The sequence below is a fragment of the Cupressus sempervirens genome, chromosome 8, assembly GCF_028749045.1.
Source record: "Cupressus sempervirens isolate cs-2001-9-10 chromosome 8, ASM2874904v1, whole genome shotgun sequence".
In the NCBI taxonomy this organism is placed as follows: Eukaryota; Viridiplantae; Streptophyta; class Pinopsida; order Cupressales; family Cupressaceae; genus Cupressus; species Cupressus sempervirens.
Genome location: NC_143125.1, coordinates 24,042,890 through 24,067,372, shown reverse-complemented (window position 1 = coordinate 24,067,372; position 24,483 = coordinate 24,042,890).

Sequence of the window (24,483 nt, the reverse complement as noted above, 5' to 3'; positions counted from 1 at the left end):
TTTGAATTGGCCTCATGATGATATGGTTATTGGTATTCAGTTTGGATATGTATGATGAATTGTTGGGTCTACAAGTTGTGCAATGTTGTAAGTAGTCTATACTTATAGGTTGCATTTATAGCTTGGTTATGGACTATCTTTTTCCATTGATCTTTCATTATTGATGTATATTTAGATTCATGGCTTGGATTTAGGTTTTCTATGCCCTAAGTCACATAATTTTTTAATTTTATTCTTATAGAAGGGATGAGATGTTATTACAAAGAATAGTCATGGTGGAGGATTGTGGTTGACTATTTTATGCTGATAAGTTAGACATATTGAGAGTTAGTTTCTGAGTTCATGGATGTGATCACGGTGCCATGGCTTTTCACATGACATAATTGGATACATAGGTACATCCTTGATGTTTATTAGTTTGAATTTCTAATTTTTTTATTGTGGTATATCTTCTTGGTTGAGGATCATGGTTATTTGGTTTCTATTGAGGAGATCATGATTTGCACTTTGAATTCTTTGATGATTTGATACCTTGGTTGATTTGCATGGTTATAGGATGGTTCTTTCATCACAATGTCATTGATAGCTTGCATACATAGTTTAGTGGGATCTTGTGACAATGATGAGGTGACAATGCAGGATTCTTTCCTAGTTTAGTTTGTATCTTCTTGGTTTGGAGATCTTGGTTTCACTTGGTACTGACACTTTAGTTATGTGAGTGTATACCTGAAGGATCTTCATGTTGGAGATAGATTTTATGATGCCTTGGTATCACAGTTGAGTGGTAATTTTTGGCATTGATATATTTATTAAGTGTTTGTAGATGTTAGAAGTTTGTCTTAGATCTTGTTGTTGCAAAAGCATCTTTGGCATTTGCATGATGCACTTGTTATCTTCATGGTGTGTGAAGATGGTTAGATCTTGAGGACTCATGGAGTTCTTGGTTATCTTCATGGTGTGTGGAGATGGTTCTTCATGGTATTTGGAAACAGTTTTTCTTCATGGTATGTGGAGAAGATTTCATCTTGGAAACTCATATGGTTCTTGGTAAAGGTGTGGTTATGCTTTCAATTGACATGTTATCCTTGGAGTTAAGGGGTGAACCCACAATATTGGGTTACACTTTTTTGGAGGAAGAAATTCATCCAAAAATGTGCAAGACAAATTTTTGGCCCTAAAACTTTCGATAGAAACTCCTCACATAGTTTCAATCAAAACTACTTTAGAAGGTAGTTTTGATCGAAACTAACTAAACAAAAAAATTTGGCCTAAATAGTTTCGATAGAAACTATTTTTTTAAAGATGGTTTCATATTTTATGTCATAGTATACTCTTGATATGCATTTAGAGTTTTGACATGTTATAGTATGTTCATATGGAGCTTGTTATCTCTTTGGTTGAGATGGTTTAGATCATGTTTTCATGTTTATGTTCCTTAGGCCATGGTTGGAACTTTGACATTGATCTTGGTTTAGTTTCTTGGTATTGAGTGCATTGATCATAAGCTAGATACTTCATGATATTGTTGTGTTGCATTTGGAGTTGGCATAGATTTATTGGTTGCAAGTGCTCATGGATACTTATAGACAGTGATGATGCTAATTTTTCTTGGATTAGAGAAGTATTTGTTGTGATGGTTGATGGTTTCACCAAGAATTCTGAGGGTCATTCACCTAATATGGACTTGAGAGGAGATTGTTCTTAGATGATCTTGGTTGGAGACTTGGATTTGGATATCTTGATGAGCATTCTCATTTCTTGCTCTTGGTCTACTCGACAGTTTTTCTACTTGAGAGGTATAGCCCATTATTTCTCTTAGGTGCATTATGTTCATGCTTTTCTTTCATGGATATGGATCTTGAGCTACGATACATGAATTAGTTCTAAAGCATTCATTTGAGAGATGGTTTAGCATTGGTTATCTCCATTTGCATATGTTGTTATGCTAGTTGAGTTTGGGAGATGGTTATATGTTGGGCATATTCCTTGGTTTAGGAATGGTTTATGAGTTTGATCTTCTCATGAGAGGCTTACATCCACAATTAGTTATATAGTATGGTTTGGGTGTTTTTGTGGCTTCTTGTTGGGGTTTTATGGAGGAGATCATACTTGCACAATTTACATCTAGAGGTGTGTGTAGAAGGACATTATATAGGTTATGATTTGAATGGTTTCTCTTGGTCTTGATTGTCTTCCTGGATGTTCGGTTTCACTTACATTGGATTTGAGATTGGTTAGAGATTATGATCACTAGTTTGTGCTCATGTATGTCATGTGAGAGATGAGATGGTTATTCCTTTATCTCTTTCCTTTGTTGGTTATGGAGAACTTGGAAGAGTATTGGAGACTTTTTTATGAGTGTTGTTCTTGCAAGTTATTGGTTTATGTGTTGTGGATGTCCTTGAGACTACATGGATTCACTTCTTTGAGATGTTGTGAGTGGATTGGTTATAGATTTGACACTATATTTTTCAGTGGGAGCTTCATGGTATATATGTGGTAGGTTTTTCTCTTGAGGCTTGTGATTGTACATTATAGATTGGATATATTGATGATGTGAGATTAACTTGGTATACCTTTGGATGTATGAATAGTTGGGTGGATTTGACACTTGTTGTGGGTGTTATTTTATCTGTGGATATTTTGACAACTATGGATACATGTGATTACCTTTGGATTAAGTTTTTTATGCTTGACATTTCATTTGGTACAGGAGATTATGATTTTCTAAGGCAACAGGTTGGGTGGCTTTCTCTTTGGATGGCTTCTATGTATGTTCGATGGCAGTAGAATAAAATGAGGTGAGATCATTGATGTTTGAGATTTTGGATACTTTGATTTTGTTTTAGGTCCCAAGATGGAGCACATGGTGTACTTTGATCCATGATGGTGGATGTTCTAGGAAGGATTGTTCCCTTTTTCATTTATGTGACTACAAATTGACCCTATGCAATGTATACAACAAGTGGGAGATCATTGAGATAATGGGTGTTGCACACATTGCATAATATTTTTATATTGTATTATTTTTATTTTATTATCTAATGTTCTATCTAGGAGAACCTAGATCGACATGCAACATGTAAAGATTCCCATGGAATATACCTAATGAGTTGAATTGTAATATTTTAATAATATTTTATGTAATTATTTAATATTGGGGGAAATAATTAAATTTTAAATATTAATGTTGGGTCAATGGGTTAGGTAGCACATGGTTTTATTTAATACCGATTGGTAGTTTTATAGGATTTGCTACTATATAAGCAACCACAAGGGCAGTTGTAGAAACAAGAAGAAGGTGAAAAGGCAAGAGTTGAATAGGGCAAGGCTTGACAATTTAGCCAAGGGAGCATTTGTGAAGGTTGGAAGCGTGACATGGGATGTGTGGATTCATGCTTGTTCACATGGATTGCTTGGTTGTAGCTATGGCTTTGAAGGCTTCCATGGTTGTATTACAATTGTATTTTTTTTTTGAATAAATACATGGTAATGGATGCTTTTAGAGGCTGGGTTTTTCCCTAAGTGAGGGTTTCCTTGGGTATATTTTATGTCACAATTTTTGTGGGTATATTATGTATTCTATTGAATGTGGATTTGAATTACATATTTATTTCAGATCTATTATGGGTTATGTCAAAATGGTTATATTCTTTCTTGTAAGTTTCTTTACAAGTATTTCCTATTTCTAACAATTGGTATCAAAGCACAATTACCCAAAAGAGGCTTAACAACTTGAGTAGTATACCTATGGATATGGAATAGTTAGAAAAAAATATAGAAGAAGCTCTTGAGAAGATTGATATTCTTATTGAAGAAAGAGATTCTTTGAAAGAAAGATATGAGGATACAAAGGAATACATTGGAAAATTGGATGATAAGATCAACCATCTCAAATCCAAGAAAGATTCTATAGATCAAATCAAGGATAGTGATGAAGTTTGTAGACTAAAGAAATAAAATGAGATCTTGAAGAATGAATTGAAAATTACTAATCTAAAATTGGACCTAAAGAAAGATGATAGAAAATTTGAGTGAGATCTAAATTCTAAGAATGCAGATCTAAGATCCAACCTTACAAAAGTTACATATGAACTTGAATCTACTAAGATGCAACAAGTAGAACTTGAGAAGTACATATTATAATATATATAGTCCACTAATATAATTGTGGGGGGGGGGGGGGGGGGGGGGGGTGGTGGTGGTGAATTAGTTATACAACTATTAACATCAATACCATAACAAGATACTCATACACAATAACCCCGATGGGGATGGTACCCACAAGATGATGTACTAATATAAATATTCCTTGTTAGAGGATGGACCCTGTTAGGAGTCTATGAATACATTTAGTATATATGAGTCCCTATTAGGAGACTTTGAATCCCTGTTAGGATATTCCAACCATATTAGGAGTTGTGCTAACCCTATTAGGAGTTGTGGAAGATAGCTAGACCCAATACCCAAACAACTTCGTGGGCAAGAGCAATGATCCCAATTTCAAATAAATCTTTTCATTATTCCTTGCATAATAATAAAATTAGTACTCTACTATTCTTTTCTCTTCATCTGTTGTGTTAACCAGACCTCTACTTCTTCTAATCTTGTAATAAGATCATGGACTACACATCTAGTAATCCCTTGGATCACTTATGTGCACATTCCTCAAGCACTCTGCTTATCTTTGCACTTCACACTTCATACAATGATCACAATACTTGAACACACATTACAATTTAGGAAAATATCTTTCCTTTATACCATATCTTCATAATATTTCCTTGAGTCGACCTTGAGGTTTTCCCAATTAATTAAAATAAAATAACTAATTAATTTTTAATTTCAATAGCATTGTCATCTCATAGTCTATACAAAAATTTATGCATAAGATAGTAAGTCTTGTGCACTCACTGACATCATTAGCTGACTTTGTTCTGTCACTACCTAACTACACTTCACCTCATTGTATCTTGGCTAAAAGATATAATGAAAACATTAAAAATTGCCAAATAGATGCTCTATTTCTGCACTACTAATAGTAAATCAAATGCAATTGTTGTACATCTTTGACTCAGACTTTGTCCTCTTAACCATGACATCAAGACACTCTTAGGGACATGCTTTTAATTGTGCATTACCCATACCTTCCATAGTTACTACACAAAATAAGATCTTTGACTTCTATTCTTCTAGTCTCTAGTAGAAACATTACTATGTTAACATCAATGAAAAACACAATCATGACTACAACATATCAATACTCTCCAATGCTTAGGATACTCCCCAATGTACTATCATTAGAATTCATGCTAAAAGTACAATACTAGTTTGGAAAGAGAATTAACCCAATATAAGAAATAACTTGAGAGATTATATTCTAGAAGTGAGAAGATTGATGAAAAAAAAAATTTAGGGACATTATTATGATAAGACTTGCCTTGCATAGTTCATTGGAAAAAATTCAGCTAAGAAATATGAAGTTATAAAGGAACCTAATCCTCAAATTCATGGGCCTATGCAAGAGAAAGAAAATCTGAACAAGATTGAGCTAAATCAATCTATTGATTAACCTAAAGAGGTAAACAACCTAAACAAAATGATGAACCTAAGAAATTTGTGAAAATGTAATCACCTAAGTAAGATATGAATTCAAAGGTAGATGATATGCATGTAATAAAGTTGGTCATATGAAAATAAACTGTATAGGTAAGTTATTCAAACCAACAACTAATTTTTATTGTTATAGTTTTGTGGTTTTGGTCATAGAGTAGTAAATTGTAAGAAACCTAAGTTTGATAATAGTAATAGAAACAATAGAATGTTTAGAGGTACCAACCTTGTAGGAAGAAGATTTGAAGAAGGAAACAATGGAGCAAGGAATAATATTGTATGTTACAATTATAACAACTTTGGACATATTGCCAGAAATTGTAGAGCATCTATAAACTAGCCAAGACCCAGATTTGGAATCATTGCACCGGTATGACAATTATGTAAAAAATTATTAATAAAGAAATATTTTTTGGGATGGATATGAGGAACAAAACAAGGAATCTGAACTTCAAAAGAAATATGAATATGAATTATGACATAATAACTAATAGAGACAATGACAATCAAAAAGAAAACATAAAGGAACATGTGTAAGAGTTCAAAGGGGTATTTGTTAAAGCTAAGGATCCATCCAGTTCACATGTGGTGTTAGTAGAATAGTCAAATGAAGCACTTGGAAGAAAAGTGAAGTCAAAAATTGTATTTGATTCATCCTATTTAAATTAAGTACCTTTTATAAGGGATTGGGCATCAAGAAGGTAGAAATGATCAAAGAAATTGAGTTAATATTTGTGAAGTTAACCTGAGATAGAATATGATGTTTTTAAGATATGGTTAAGAGTGCAAAGGTTTTGGAATTTGTATGAGGACACATGAAAGAAAACAAGTCTCCTAGTTAGTAGAAACAACTTTTTGAAGATTGTGTACATGAACAATTAATGGAGTAGGTAAATAAAAAGGATTAAAGGATCCAATTTAAGATTTTGATATCAATTGATGTGTGAAGACTTAAAGAGAAAATTACAAGAAAGTTGAAGAGAATCCAAAAAACATTAAAGTGAATTCTTGAGCAAACCCTATTTCTACATAATTGAGGTATTTTACAAATTTCAAAAGTTTAATCCATGATTTTAAGTTTATAATTTGTCAAAGACATGGATAAAAGTTTGATTCATGGTGTTGAATAAGATGAAAAACCTAATATTAAGATAAACCTTATTCAACCCTTGAAAGAAGACCCTACAGAAGCACTTCCAATGATTCTAGATAGAGTTCTATATTTGGAAAGTGTAGGCAATTACCTTAAGATTAAGTTTGAAATAATAGAAGAAGAAAACATAAAAATGGAATTTGATCATGTTTACAACCAAGATATGAGCTTTAAGAATGGTTATGAGCATTTAGGATAGAATGAGTTAGTTAAGTACTTTATTTCACATAAGTTTGACAATGAAGATTGGATGAAGACAATATTGAGCTGAATTCATGATGGGAAATTATGGTTGGGAGATAATGTAGTGGACATATTAATTAACCTGATTCATGAAGTAACTATATTGTGTAATGAAGGTTCAATTCTAGTGAATGAAATGAATGTGAAGAAGCTTGTGTTAGAGAACAGTAAATCTAACTACAATAGGAGAGGAATCATGATAAGAAAAATTAAGCAGGATGATGTTCAATTCAAATGAAAAATCACAGCTTCCAAGATTTGTGCAAGCTCTAGAGAAGATGACATGGTGATGTAACCCCAATATCAATAAACAATAAATCAGAATTTGACACAAGACAAATATTTCAGAATAACATAACTCTTCATTAAAAGATTCTGCAACTCTACTATGCCTCTACAATGATAACAAACACCTACTTATTACAAATTCAAAAATTACCATATTTGGCAGATTTTCAAGAAAATGGAAATTTTCATTTTTGGTATTTTTTAAAACTCATCCTATGAATCCTGATTTTTCCCAGGAAAAGCCCCCAACTAGGGAAAGATGAATTTCCAACTAATCAATGAAATCAAAGATACAATTTTGGATTTATTACAAAAACAAAAATCTAAAAAAAATTGAAAAAACACTAAAACCTAGAGTTGGAGGTCAAGATAAATTTTTAGGCTCCCATAAAAATGTCAAAATGGCCACCTATAGAGCTGAGCTCTATCTACAGTCCACATAACTCCTTCTAGCAAAACCACCTGTAAAATTTCAGCCAAAACCCACATCTGAGTCAAAAGTTATGACCCCTGAAAGTAAATCTCAACTAAAACCCATGTCTAAGTCAATAGCCTTGACCCTCGGATGCCCCTACATCACATGGGAAAAGGTTTTATACATGTATCCTATAAGATGTTTGTAGAGAAAGTCGGGATAAATATGTATGAGATCTTAAGAGTGTAATTGATAGAAATCTTGGATAGGATAAAGAAAGTTAAGAATAGTCAATTCAAATTTAGGTCACTAATAACTTACTTGTTCTTCCACTTGATTAAGATATTTGTATTTTCATCAGTGACTAAATTACTTAATAATGATAAATACACTATTGAAAAGATAACTAACCTATATAGAAGATATTGTATTGAAAAGATTGAGAGTAGGGTGGACTTAGTTGTGAAGACCTTTCAAGGTCAAATGAAACAAAGGTACATGATCCCACCTACAATTGTAAAGAAGTACAAAAATGACATAAATTTTATGGTGGACACTAAATTTACTTACTTAGAACTAGTTAAACCTAGAATGTTGTATGTGGAACCTCTTGGTTATGAGGTTATTGAGGAAAAAAATTGAAGGATATATGGAGGTTATACTAAAGACAAATAGAGATGGATATTTGATGAATATTTGATGTAGGAGCATCCTGGTGTAGTCAGTTATCCTGCATGATTAAGGGATTTTGGTGGATTTGAGTGGACCTACTTGGGTAATTAATTTTGATGTATTTAATAAGTGGTGTAAGCCTTTAAAGGCATTTGGTATTTAATTTATATTTTGGATTGACTTGTGCCTCTTCAAGTATTTATTGTAATGGATATTTAATTTGGAGCTTACTAGGCCAACTTGTGGCTCAATTGGATATAAGTATGGGGTATTATGAAGCCTTTAGTCATTATTCATTCATTCATTTAGAGGAGTGAGTTTGGAGAATTCCTGAAGAGAAATTTTTTCTCGAGTCTATGGACAAAGAACTAAATGTGAGGTAGTTTATAGCAAGAATGTGATTATTCATCCATCTTGGAGAAGATGAGGTCGCAGAGGAGAAAATTTTGAGAAGGGATAGTAGTTGAGGCTTAGGAAATAAGAATATTTCTTGGTGGGCTTGTGAGTACCAATTGGATCTTCCTTAGAGGTTTCTACCAGAGTGTGGATCTGGACTAGCTAGGGTTTGGATTGGATCTTGAGGGATCTTGCAAAACTATTACTTTCTTTAAGTTTGGCCATAATCGGGAAGGCCTTATAACTCGAAAAATTAGATGTAATTAGTTATTTTATGAATAAAGAGTAGTGATTTGATATAAGATCTTTCATTTTTGTTCATCTTCTACTATATGGTTATTTTCTAGTAGCTAGGACATCTCCTTTTGGGATTCTCCTACCTTGAACTACATCAATTGGTATCAGAGCGAAGGTTATTCCTAAGCATGTAGATAGATCATCAAAGTTGAGGTAATTTTCACTAGGACCTAGGGAGGACATGCAAATGGATCTATGGTTGTAAAGATTGATTTCTTAGTGATTCATTGCAGAGGGTTCGCAAAGATCTTAAATGATGGCTCTAAGAGGATTAGACCTTAAGCTGATTGTGAATCTTTGTGATGTGGTGGAGAAGAGGTTTTCAAAGATGTCTACTTGGTTTAAATATAGTTTGGTTGATCTAGTTAAGAAAGGGATGGTTGAGTTTTGTAGAGATTTGTGGAGATGGATTCTATTGGTCTAAAAGAGAGTTGTCTAGCTAGTTAGAAGACTTGTTAGAGAGAAGGTGTCATCGCAAGGTCAAGGTGGAAGAGTTTGGTTTTATTGATCAATTTGTAGAGCTTGATACAAAAAAATATAGAACAACTAGATGTTGTTGATAAGGATATTCCTAATCTTGTTGATGTTGGGATAGGTATTTTTTTTCATGGTCAATTGGTTGAGTTTGACATAGAGATTGCAAAGCACTCAATCATGGATGATCTAGTTGTTGTTGATCATGAATTGTATGTTGTAGAGCATCTTGTTGCGAGCAATGAAACTATTGGTGTTATGATTTTGGAATGTGTTTATGGAGATCTACATATTTTTGTTGATGTGGAGTTTGTTTCTATTGGTGTGGATTCACTAGTTGTTGATTTTTTATTGAAGCATTATGTTCAATTTGTTCTTGGGAGTGAGCATGCTGATTTGATGGTTGAGATTCTAGTGTTAGAAAGAGTGATGTAGATGTGGATAATTTTTATGTGAGTTTTCTTGTCCCTATTGGAGTGGAAGCCTTTGGTGAAGATAAAGATAGATGTGGATAATTTTCATGTTGGTTTTCTTGTCCCTATTGGAGTGGAAGCCTTTGGTGAAGATGAAGATAGATGTGGATTCTTTATTAGGCATCAGAGTTTGTGACACACTTTTATTTTTGTACCTAGGGAGTCTAATGTAGGATCATCCTGGGGTAGTTATCTATCCTACATGATTAAGGGATTTTGGTGGATTTGAGTGGACCTATTTGGGTCTTAGGTAATTAATTTTTATTTATTTAATAAGTATTGTAAGCCTTTAAAGGCATTTGATATTTAATTTCTATTGGAGACTGACATGTGGGTCTTCAAGTATTTAATGTAAGGGATATTTAATTTGGAGCTTACTAGACTGACTTGTGGCTTAGTTGGGTATAATTAGGGGCTATTATGAAGTCTTTAGTCATTATTAATTCATTTATTCAGAGGAGTGAGTCTGGAGAGTGCCTGAAGAGCAATTTTCTCTTGAGTCTTTGGATAGAGCATTGAGTGTGAGGTAGTTTACAACAACGTTGTGGTAATTCATCCATATTGGAGAAGCAAAGGTGGTAGAGGAGAAAATTTTGAGAAGGGATAGTAGTTGAGGCTTGGGAAATAAGGAGATTTCTTAGTGGGCTTGTGAGTACCAATTGGATCTTCCTTGGAGATTTCTACCAGAGTGTGGATCTAGACTAACTAAGGTTTGGATTAGATATTGAGGGATCTAGTAGAACTATTACTTGCTTTGTTTGGCTATAGCTGGGTAGGCCTTACAGCCCACCACATTGCATGCAATCATTTATTTTATGAATGAAGTGTTTTCATTTGATATAAGATCTTGCATTATTTTTTATCTGCTATTGTATGGTTATTTTTTGGTAGCTAAGACATCTCCTTTGGGGATTATCTTACCTTTCATTGCATCAATATAGTAATAGGTTTGGAACCTATGAGGAAATCATGAAAATGACTAATCAAGCTTAGCTTGAAAAGTCATCAAAGAAGAAGGTAGAGACCGCCATGAGGAAGATCATGGAGGAAGCATATATGATCCCAGAAGAACCAATAGCAGTTAGTTGGAGTGAAGAAAAGAAATCAATGTTAGGATACAACCACAGACAGAAATAAAAAACTACATGCAAATATAACCAATAATAAAAAATAATAGATCACATAGAAATGAGCACAAGACACCAAGATTTAATGTGGTTCACCCAATCCCTGGGCTACATCCACCAAACACCAAGTCCAATCTTATTACAATATAGTGATTAAAACTTGATTACAATCTATAATCCCTTATAGCTCAATACTGCCACAACAACCAATTTCACATCACACTACTAAAACAATCCCTAACCCTAAGCCCTTTTATACAACTATTAAACTGCTTTAGGGTTATAACATGTCCGCCATAAATTACCCATAACTTTAGTAGCAAATCTATGAATGGCGAATCTATGAATAGTACTAATTTTTATTTTTATTTTTGGTGATGCCCTGAACCCCAAAAAATTATAGACTATGTACAGTACTTTTCAAATCAGTCACCACAATTTAAAAAATCTCCCACTTGGGGACTGATAAGGCTCCACACTATAAAACAATCTCGCACTTGGAGATTGATCCTATAGCAATATCACTACCACACAGGGCTACCACTAGATCAAACCACCCTGGACTACTATTCTTTTATTCATGGTTAGTCTAGAAGACCAACTAAAGCTGAAGAGGAGTTCAGCTTCTTCGTTGTTACAACCTTTGTCAACATATCTACTAGATTTTCATTTGTATGTATCTATGAAGAAATAATTATCCTTCTAAGGATGTCCCTATTCTTCCCAGAAGAACTGAAGCCATATCATCTCCTTGGCTGCCTCTATAGCAGCAACATACTCTACCTCTGTAGTGGATAGAGCATTAATCTTCTATAACCTAGAAACCCAGCTCATAGCTATCCCACCAATATTAAAGACATAACCTATAGTATTTAGCCTAGTATCAATATCTCCTACCAAATCTAAGTCAACATAGGCCTATAAATTAGTAGTAAAGCCCCCAAAGTGTAAAAACTTATTGGATTTCCTCTCAAATATCTAAGAATCCACTTGACAACATTCTAATGCTCAAATCTTGGATTACTCATATACCTGCTAATGACTCCCACTGCATGTGCAATATCTGGCCTAGTGTATACCATAGCATACATCAAGCTTCCTACAGCTGAAGCATAAGCTACCTTAGATATCTTATCTTCCTCTACTTGTGTCATGGGACACATCTCCTTAGTCAACTTCAAATGACTAGGTAAAGGTGTGTTGACAGCTTTAGCATTCTTCATAGAGAAACGTTGCAACACATTCTCAACATGATCATCCTAAGATAGCATCAATGTTATGTTCTTCCTATCTCTGCAAATCTTCATACCAAGGATTTTTTTTCTTGCCACCAAATCCTTCATAGTAAATGCATGTGCTAACTGGCATTTCAACCCCTTAATATGATCCATGTTAGACCCAGCTACAAGCATATCATTGACATATAAACATAAAATAATGTAGCTATCATCATCCAACCTCTTAAAATAAACACAATAATCTGAATGACACTTGTTATAGCCATGCTCATGCATAAATCTATCAAATTTTAGATACCATTACCGAGGTGCTTGCTTCAAGCCATATAAACTTTTCTTCAATTTGCACACTAAGTTCTCCTTACCTTTGACCTCAAATCCCCGTGACTAAGCCATATATATTTCTTCATCCAAATCACCATAAAGGAAGGTTGTTTTAACATCCAGCTGCTTTAAATGCAATTCTTTGGTAGCCACAAAACTTAAAATAGTACAGATAGAAGTCATTTTAACAACAAGAGAAAATATCCCATCAAAATCAATTCCCTTTTTTTGTGCAAATCCTTTTACAACTAACCTGGCCTTAAATCATTTTGTACCTCATTCCTCTTCTTTCAACCTATAAACCCACTTATTCTGCAAAGCCTTTTTACTTGTAGCAACTTGCACAAATCCCATGTCTTATTCTTTAGCAAAGAGTCCATTTCATCTTTCATTGCAGACTCCCACTGAATCTTAGTATCCACCTGCACAACCTCATCATAACTTTTAGGTTCACCAGCATTAATAAGTAAAATAGAATACTAAGAGGGAAAAAATCTTTATGGAGGTCTAACTTTCCTCGTTGACCATTTAACATTCATTGGTGTGTGTGATATTTATTGTTGCTATTGCTGCACATCATGAGGAATGGTTGGAACATCAACTTTGGAATATCATCTAGCACAACATAATCATCTTATTTCTTCTCATGTTGCTGCAATAGATCTTTGTACAACCATTTCTCATTGAATATGACATCCTGGCTTCTTAGAATTTTATGATTTTCAAAATCCCAAAGCCTATAACCAAATTCATTAATGCCATTTCCAAAAAAGACACATTTCTTTGATTTAGCTTCTAGAATGGTTTGATCTTTAGAGTCTATATGAGCAAAAGCTTCACAACTGAAGGTCTTGAGAAAAGAATAACTCACCTTCTTACTAGTCCATGCCTCCTTTAGAATACCACAACCCAAAGGAGTAGAGGGGCCTCTATTAATCAAATATACTACAGTATTGTTAGCCTCTACCCACATGTGTAAGGGCAACCTAGCATGCCACCTCATGCTCCTTGCGCGCTTCATTATAGACTTGTTCATGTGTTCAGCCACTCCATTTTCCTGCGAAGTCCTTGGAACAGTTTTCTATCTACGAATACCATTAGTGGAGCAATAATCTTCAAATTCATGACTACAATACTCACCACCATTATCAGATCTGAGACATTTTAATTTCTTACTAGTCTCATTTTCAACCAAGCATTTCCATTTCTTAAAAGTTTGAAATACATCAGATTTCTATCTAAGGAAATAAACCCATACTTTTCTAGTTGCGTCATCAATAAATCTAACATAATAATGAGAGCCACCAAGGGAAGATCCCTAAGCTGGTCCCCATACATCTGTATGCATAAGCTCTAATTTCTCCTTTTTGTTTTCCTTTCCAATCTTTACAAAACAGACTCTCTTTTGTTTTCCATACACACAACTTTCACATAAATCCATATTAACACATTTTAGACCTAGTAAAACTTTCTTTGAATGAAGTACTTTCATACCTTTCTCACTCATGTGCCCAAGTTTGTTGTGCCACAATGTTGTATCAGCATCTACAGTAGCTATTTGTTCTCCTTACTCAACTATAGCAATTTTTCCTAAACATTAATTTTTCTTTAAAACAATCAAAGTAGAAGGAACAATATGACCTATACAAAGATATAAGGTGCCTAATTTCTCACATTTTTCTACTATGAGGGAACCTTTTGAAACCTTCCAATTTTTATCATTAAAAGTAACTACACAACACTCATTACTAAGTTGCCCCGCTGAAATTAAATTCCTACTCAGCCTTGGAACATGTCTTACCTCATATAGTAGCTAAGATTCCCATTCTGTAACTTAATCTTAATTTTTCCCTTTCCAACAATTTGACAGGGTTCATTATCCCCCAAATAAACAAGCCCAAAATTCCCTTGGACATAATCAATGAAATAACCTCTATGAGGTGTAGCATGAAATGAAGCACCATAATCTAAAACCCATGAATCATCAATACTTTTTAAAGATAGAAGCAAAGCATCCTCTTCAGATTTGTTACTTACCAAATTTGCCTCGTCTCCATCTGATTTATCTCTTCTTTTTTTTTCAATTCCAACAATCTTTCTTTTTGTGCCCTAGTCTCCCATAGTACTAGTAGTCATTTGGTCCTCTCAATTGAGACCTCTTCCCCTTTGACTTTCCTCTTGATTTCCCATGATTTCTAGAGTTACTTCCTCTCTTAGTTGTTATGTTCCTACTTTGTGCATTCAAAGCACTTCTTGATGTAGATCCACCTAAGGATTTCCTACTAGTTTCCTCACTCAAAACAACACTGATCACATCATCATATTTTTGGGTACTAGATCCAAGAACAGAATTACTCACATCCATTACCAAGCCATTCCATCTTTTGAGGCAAAGAACACAAAATCAAGAGAGCCCTAATTTCTTCATCAAAATTGATACCCACAGAAGATAACTGACTAGTAATAGTATTAAACTCATTTTAATAATCTGTAACAGATCCACCTTCTGCCATTTTAATATTAAATAAACACTTCATGAAAAATACCTTGTTTGAAGAAAAGGGCTTTTCATATAGTGTCGTTAGGGTTTTCATCAATTCTTCTATCATCTTTTCTTTTGTAATATTAAATGCAACCTATGGTACTAGGCATAATCAAATGCTTCCAAGTGTCTTTCTCTCCAAAAGATCCCATTCATCACTTGAAATAGTTCCCTGATTCTTGGCTTTGCCTTCCAATGGCTTCCATAAATCCTTCTAATAAAGATAGTCTTCTATTTGCATCTTCCATAACTAGAAGTTTTACCCATTAAACCTATCAACCCTTAGCTTACCCTCATCTTCCATTGCTCCCACTCAATTGTGAGACTCCCACTCAACTGTGAAACTTTATTGCAGAGGATAACTAGGATAACAACTAGGCTCCAATACCACTTGCTAGGATAAAACCATAGACATAAATAAAAAACTACAGGCAGATATAACCAATAACAAAAAATAATAGATCACATAGAAATGAGCACAAGACACCAAGATTTAATGTGGTTCACCCAATCCCTAGACTATGTCCACCAAATAACAAGTCCAATCTTATTACAATCTAGTGATTACAACCTGATTATAATCCATAATCCCTTACAACACAATACTGTTGTAAGAACCAATTTTGCATTACACTACTGAAACAATCCCTAACCCTAAGCCCTTTTATACAAGTATTAATCTGTTTTAGGGTTATAATATGTCAGCCATAAATTAGCCATAACTTTAGTGGCAAATCTACAAATGGAAAATCTATGAATAGTAACAAATAAAAATAAAAATTGGGGAAATGCCCTAAACCCCACCAAATTATGGAGTATGTACAGTACTTTCCTGATTAGTCACCACAATCTAACAATCTTCCACTTGGGGACTGATAAGGCTCCACACTAAACAACAATCTCCCACTTGGAGATTGATCCTGTAGCAATACCACTACCACATGGGGCTCCCACTAGATCAAACCACCCTAGACTCTATTGTTCTTTTATTCATGGTTAGTCTAGAAGACCAACTGAAGTTGAAGAGAAGTTTAGCTTCTCCCTTGTTACAACCTTTGTCAACATATCTACTGGATTTTCATTTGTATGTATCTATGAACAAATAATTATCCTTTTGAGGATGTCCCAATTCTTCCAAGAAGAACTAAATCCATATCATCTCCTTGGCCACCTCTATAGCAGCAACATACTCTGCCTCTATAGTGGATAGGACATTAATCTTCTATAACCTAGAAACCCAGCTCATGGCTGCCCCACCAATAGTAAAGACATAACTTGTAGTACTCCACCTGATATCAATATCTCCTACCAAATCTGAGTCAACATAGCCTTGTAAATTTGTACTAGAGCCCTCAAAGTGTAAACACTTATTGGATGTTCCTCTCAAATATCTTAGAATCCACTTGATAGTATTCCAATGCTCAAATCTTGGATGACTCATATACCTGCTAATGACTCCCACTGCATGTGCAATATCTGGCCTAGTGCATACCATAGCATACATCAATCTTCCTATAGCTGAAGCATAGGGTACCTTGGACATCTTATCCTCCTCTTCTTTAGTCTTGGGACACATCTCCTTCGTCAACTTCAAATGACTAGGTAAAGGTGTGCTGACAGCTTTAGCATTCTCCATAGAGAAATGTTGCAACACCTTCTCAACATAATTAGCCTGAGATAGGTCAATGTTCTATTCTTCCTATCTCTGCAAATCTTCATACCAAGGATTTGTTTTGCTGCCCTCAAATCCTTCATAGCAAATGCAAGTGCTAACTGACATTTCAACCCCTTAATACGATCCATGTTAGACCTAGCTGCAAGCATATCATCAACATATAAACATAAAATAATGTAGCTATCATCGTCCAACCTCTTAAAATAAACACAATAATCTGAATGACACCTGTTATAGCCATGCTCATGCATAAACTTGTCAAATTTCAGATACCATTGCTGAGGTGCTTGCTTCAAGCCATATAATTTTTTCTTCAATTTGCACACTAATTTCTCCTTCCCTTTGACCTCAAATCCCCATTACTGAGCCATATATATTTATTCATCCAAATCACCGTGAAGGAAGGTTTTTTTAACATGTAGCTTCTTTAAATGCAAATCTTCAGTAGCCACAAGACTTAAAATAGTATGGATAGAAGTAATTTTAACAACAAGAGAAAATATCTCATCAAAATGAATTCCTTTTTTCTGTGCAGATGCTTTTACAACTAACCTGGCCATAAATCTTTTCTTACCTCCTTCCTCTTCTTTCAACCTATAAACCAACTTATTCTACAAAGCCTTTTTACCTGTAGGAAACTTGCACAATTCCCTTTTCTTATTCTTTAGCAAAGAGTTCATTTCATCTTTCATCGCAGACTTCCACTCAATCTTAGTATCCACTTGCATAGCTTCATCATAACTTTCAGGTTCACCAGCATCAGTAAGTAAAATAGAATACAAAGAGGGAGAAAATATTTGTGGAGGTCTAACTTGCCTCGTTCATCGTCTAAAATTCACTATTGTGTGTGGCATTTGTTGTTGCGGTTGTTGCACATCATGAGGAATGGCTGGAACATTAGCTTTTGGAATATCATCCAACACTACATAATCATCTTCTTTCTTCTCATGTTGCTGCAACAGATCTTTGTACAACACTTTCTCATTGAATATGACACCCCAACTTCTTACAATTTTATAATTTTCAAAATCCCAAAGCCTATAACCAAATTCATTAATGCCATATCCAATAAAGACACATTTATTTGATTTAGCTTCTAGCTTGGTTTGATTTTTAGAGTCTATATGAGTAAAAGCTTCATAACAGAAGGTCTTGAAAAAGTAATAACTCACCTTCTTACAAGTCTATGCCTCCTCTAGAATACCATAGCCCAAAGGAGTAGAGGGACCTCTATTAATCAAATATACTAAATTATTGATAGCCTCCACCCACATGTGTAAGGAAAACCTAGCATGCAATCTCATGCTCCTTCCGCGCTCCATTATAGTCATGTTCATGCATTTAGCCACTCCATTTTCCTACGGAGTCCTTGGAACAATTTTTCATCTACAAATACCATTAGTGGAGCAATAATCTTTAAATTCATGACTACAATACTCACCACCATTATCAAATCTAAGACATTTTAATTTCTTACTAGTCTCATTTTCAACCAAGCATTTCCATTTCTTAAAAGTTTGAAATACATCAGATTTCTGTCTAAGGAAATAAACCCATACTTTTCTAGTTGCATCATCAATAAATGTAACATAATAATGAGAGCCACCAAGGGAAGATACCTGAGTTGGTCCCCATAGATCTATATGCACAAGCTCTAATTTCTCCTTTTTGTTTTCCTTTCCAGTCTTTACAAAACTCACTCTCTTTTGTTTTCCATACACACAACTTTCATAGAAATCCATATTAACACATTTTAGACCTAGTAAAAATTTCTTTGAATGAATTACTTTCATACCTTTCTCACTCATGTGCCCAAGTCTGTTGTGCCAGAGTGATGTATCAGAATCTATAGTAGCTATTTGTTCTCCCTACTCAACTGTAGCAATTTTTTTTGAACATTCATTTTTCTCTGAAATAATCAAAGTAGAAGGAACAATATGACCTATACAAAGATATAAGTTTCCTACTTTCACACCTTTTGCTACTATGAGGGAACCTTTTGAAACCTTCCAATTTTTATCATTAAAAGTAACTACACAACCCTCATCACCGAGTTGCCCCATTGAAATTAAATTCCTACTCAGTCTTGGAACATGTCTTACCTCATGTAGTAGCCAATGATTCCCATTCTGCAACTTAATCTTAATTTTTCTCTTTCCAAAAATTTGATAGGGTTCATTATCACCCAAATAAACAAGCCCAAAATCCCCTTGGACATAATCAATGAAATAACCTTTATGAGGTGTAGCATGAAATGAAGCACCAAAATCTAAAACCCATGAATCATCAACACTTTCTAAAGACAAAAGAAAAGCATCCTCTTTGTATTTGTTACTCACCACATTTTCCTCCTTGTCTCCATCTAAGTTATCTCCATTTTTCTTTCAATTCCTACAATCTTTCTTTTTGTACCCTGGTTTCCCACAGAACTAGCAGTGATTTGGTCCTCTCGATTGTGACCTCTTTCCCTGATTTCCAAAGTTACTTCCTCTCTCAGTTGTTCTGCCCCTGCTTTGTGCATTCAAGTAACTTCCTAATGTAGATCCACTTGAGGATTTCCTATGAGTTTCCTCACTCAAAACAACATCGATCACATCATCATATTTTAGGGTACTAGATCCAGGAATAGAATTACTCACAACCATTACCAAGCTATTCTAGCTTTCAGGAAAAGAACACAAAGTCAAGAGAGCTCTAATTTTTTCATCAAAATTGATACCTATAGAAGATAACTGACTAGTAATAGTATTAAACTCATTTAAATAATCTGTAATAGATCCACCTTTTGCCATTTTCATATTAAATAAACACTTCATGAGAAATACCTTGTTTGAAGTGGAGAGCTTTTCTTACAGTGTCGCTAGGGTTTTCATCAATTCTTTTGTCATATTTGCTTTTGTAATATTAAATGCCACCGATGGTGCTAGGCATAATTGAATGCTTCCAAGTGCCTTTCTGTCCAAAAGATCCTATTCATCATTTGACATAGGTTCCTGATTCTTGGGTTTTCCTTCCAACGGCTTCCATAAACACTTAGCTTTCACTCATCTGCCATTGCTCCCACTCAACCGTGAGACTCCCACTCAACTATAAAACTTTATTGCAGTTGATAACTAGAAAAACAACTAGGCTCTAATACCACTTGTTAGGATAAAACCATGGACCAAAATAAAAAACTACATGCAAATATAACCAATAATAGAAAATAATAGATCACACAGAAATGAGCACAAGACACCAAGATTTAATGTGGTTCACCCAATCCCTGGGATACGTTCACCAAATAGAAAATCCAATCTTATTACAATCCAGTGATTACAACCTAATTACAATTTGTAATCCCTTGCAACTCAATACCACCGCAAGAACCAATTTTGCATCACACTACTGAAACAATCCCTAACTCTAAGCCATTTTATACAAGTTTTAAACCGCTTTAGGGTTATAGCATGTCAACCATAAATTACCCATAAATTTAATGGTGAATCTACAAATAGTACCAAATTTTTTTTTTTTTGGGCGATGCCACAAACCCGACAAAATTATGGAGTATGTACAGTAGTTTCCTGATTAGTCACCATAATCTAACAATCAATAAGGTATCATGTATGTACAACCACTTGCAATGGAATGAACATCAGAAGGCATAACTATTGTAGATCTCAATTAGAATCATTAACTATTCCCTACATAGTTGTGTCACAAGAAAAATCACAATAATCATGTACTATTCAATTAGTGGAGTCTAGTGAAGAGGAAGAAGAAATAAAAAATTGTAGAAAGAAAAAGGAAGTCAACTAGATTAGTTGAGATAGGGTAGGAACCCGAAGAACCATAGAAATACAAAAGGGTAAAGTAGATGGAAGCTACAATAGGAAAGATATAAAAGGTCTTGATGACCTATGAAGGAAAAATTATGTGAAGTCAGGGAGAGTCACCTGAGGAGACCAAATATGCAGAGCCTACAAAGCAAGGAAAAGCAGAGTGTGCAAGCAAAGGAAGGAAACTATGGAAGCTTAAGGTTGAGAAACTAAAGAGTGCAATCACTAATGAAGGTAACTTTTCTTAGTTAATAAGTTTAATTATCTCTACAAAAATTGTTGAAATGAAGAAGATTGATGAACCTATCATAGAAAAATCATTATTTTGTCACTAATGTCAAACTTGCTACTTGTTGGTGAGATAATTTCTTACTTTGGTCTAAACGCTATCATTTTTTTGATTGATGAAGAAGATTTGAAAAGAAAGGATAACAAGAGAACCTAGAGAAAGGTTTGTTTAATAGGTGTATAAAAGGAGCACTAAGACCAAGAAAGATTTTGATGATATTGTGAATTATTTATTTACTTAAGGTTAAGTAAAGAAATGTGTCTACAAATATTGATAAAGAAATTAGTGCAAGCCAAGAAAAGTTAGTGTAGGCCAAATATAAAATTAGTTGAAGCTAAGCAGTAAGTTCAGAATGTGCCAAGCAAGAGAAATCTAGTTGGTGTTGGAAGAAGAAAGTTAGTAAGTGTCAAGCACTAGTAAAGACTTAGTGGATGTTAAGAAAATTAGTGTTGGTTGAGCATCATAAGACAATATTTTCCTAGAAAATAGAGTATTATTCTCAAGTTATAGTAAAATGTATTAGATCAAATATTTAATGAATATAAGCCGACAAAGTTGATTTATTGAATTATGTGAAGTATGTTGAAGATAAATATGATGATTTTGTGGCACAAAATTCAATATAAACTATTTTGAGGCAAATTCAAAGAGGATTGAAGAGGAAGTTTCTAGAAGGGAACAATATGGAAAGATGGATAAATCTAATAAATTTGATATAAGCCTAGAACAGATGATTGTGGTTTGAGAGGTAAAAGACCTAAATTATCCATATAAGGAGATGATAGGCTAGAAGCAACTAGTGTCATGTGGGAGAACTAGAGAAAGACAAGAAGTCTAGGGTGTTGCTTCATATGGTGGTCGAATGAAAGAGTCTACAATTGGCATAGTAAGAAAGAAGGCTTAAGGTGATGAATTCCTGAAGGATGAACAAGTTGTAAAAGATGAAGAGGATGAATGCCAAGTATAATGGAGGGTGAAATATGAGATTTGTAATCTGCAACTAAGTTGTTATTATTATCAAATCAAGTCCTATTGTTACTCTCTAACAATTGTATCAGTCTAGATAAATCCTTTGGACTAAGGTTGACCTAGCAATCATTAGTAAATCCTTTAATAGGGTGGAATTATAATGAAATGTTATAAAGTCTTCTAACAAGGCTTACTCCTAAAAGGGTGATTGAAATCCTTTAACTAGGTCACATTTAAAAATGTGCATTATAACGTTTGATAGGGTTGGTTCCTCACATGGCTCACTTCAGAAGAGTGAAAATTGGTAGCATGTTACTAGTGGTTTTTCCAAAATTGGGTTTCCATGTAAAATCCTTGTGTTAAAATGTGTGATTAATTTTGTGGTATTGAATGTTTACACTTCTACAAAGTTATTTTGACTTATGACAGTAATATGCACATATTTAAGACATTGAATGATCAATGTATGCATAAGTATAAGTTGAGGTACTAAATTTTTTTATTTGTACATTTGGACCTTGGATAATTTTTTCAACCCCCCTCCTCCTAGTTATTCTAAATTATTCCAACAATTGGTATCAGAGCACCAAGTGCTTGAGAGAAAGTTTGAGGGTACTTAAAGGTAAAGATCAAGATGTACACAAAGGAGGTTCCCAAGTCAAATAAGTAAAAATTTACTGCATGGAAAAATTTGATAAGCTACATCTAGGAGATCTTGGAGATTAGGCATAGTCAACTATCACCACTAAGCATGTTGATCCAATTGGAGCCCCAACTATTGAACAATTGAAATAAAAGAAGGATCACAATCATGAAATGTTGGAGATTGCATCATCCCTAAGCTACTCAAAATTTGATAACATCAAAGGATGTGATTCTCCTAAGAAGATGTGGGATGCTCTACAAAAGATCTATGGAGGAGACAAGATTATGCTAAGAGACAAAGCTGAAAGTCTCAGACAGAAATTTGATGAAATAAGAATGCAAGAAAGTGAGACTATAGTCTAGTATTGTGCAAGGATCAAAGATATTGTTAATGCAATTTGATAATTTTATTGATTGATTGAAGATGAGAACGTGGTCAAAAAATTATTGAGAACCCTATTGCTTATCTATGATATTAGAGTCTCTTATATACAAGAACTAAGGTATACTCCTAGTAATAATCTAACCCCCAAAGGACTGGTTTGTGGACTTATTGCTTTTGAACTTTTTAAATTTTGATAATTTCAAATATGAGAATGTCAAACCTTCTTTCAAAGCTAAGTTGACACTAAAAGAACCTAAAGATAAGAAAAATAAAGATTTCAAACCTGTTGCTAGTGACAATGATACAGATGATGAAGAGCTAGAAGAACTAGAAGTACTATTGGCTAGAAAATTTCATAGAGGAAAAGGAAAATACAAAGGTAAGTTACCTATCATATGCTTTAACTTTAATGAGGTTGGTCATATTGCAGAAAGATGTCCTGACAAGTCAAACAACAAGAATGAAGACAAATTCAGAGGTAGAAAAGATGACAGTAAAAAATGTTATGAGGACAAGGGAAAGAATTCTTGGTACATTATTGAAGAAGAATCCAATGATGAATTTGAAGATCGTGATGATGAAGTTGTCTGTTGCTATGAAAGATGATTCTGATGAAGATGAGGCAACTACATTGATATCTTGTGTCAACAAAAGTGATAGATGGATCATTGATAGTGGATGTTCACATCACATGATTGGAGACAAAAGTAAGTTCATTACCCTTGAGTATTACAATGGAAATAGTGTTGAATTTGGTAATGACACACTATGTCTAATAAAAGAAAAAGGATCAACAAGATTGATAGAAAAGATCATTTGTGACAATTCTTACTATGTGGAAGGACTTAACTATAATCTATTGAGTGTGTCACAATTGAATAGTTCAGGATGAAAAGTTGAATTTGATAATACAAAGGCTAGGGCCTATGACACTAATGAAAAACTAAAAGGAAGTGGAGATCAAATTAGATATAATATATTTTATCTTGACATGAATGATGCTACTTGTCTCATTGTACAATTTGATAATATGTGACTATGGCACAAAAGGTTATGTCATGTAAATTTTTTAAATTTTTTCAATATCAGTAAGATGAAAAGAGTTAGAGGTTTACCAAAACTAAATAAATGTCATAATATGATTTATAAACAATGTCAATTAGGCAAGATGACAAAGTCTAGTTTTAAAAGTAAGAAGTGGTATCTAGTAAGAGATGAAAAGGAAACTAGTAAAAGCTTGAAATGTCTAAGATCTAACAGAGGTAGAGAGTTTACATCAAATGAATTTGAAAACTTCTCCAATGATAGAGGAATCAAGAGACAAACTTCTGCATCTAGGACCCCTCCACCAAATGGGATTGCTAAAATGAGGAACATATATGTAATGGATTGTGCTATAACACTGATGATGGAGAAGAATGTTGCTTTAAAATACTAGAGATAA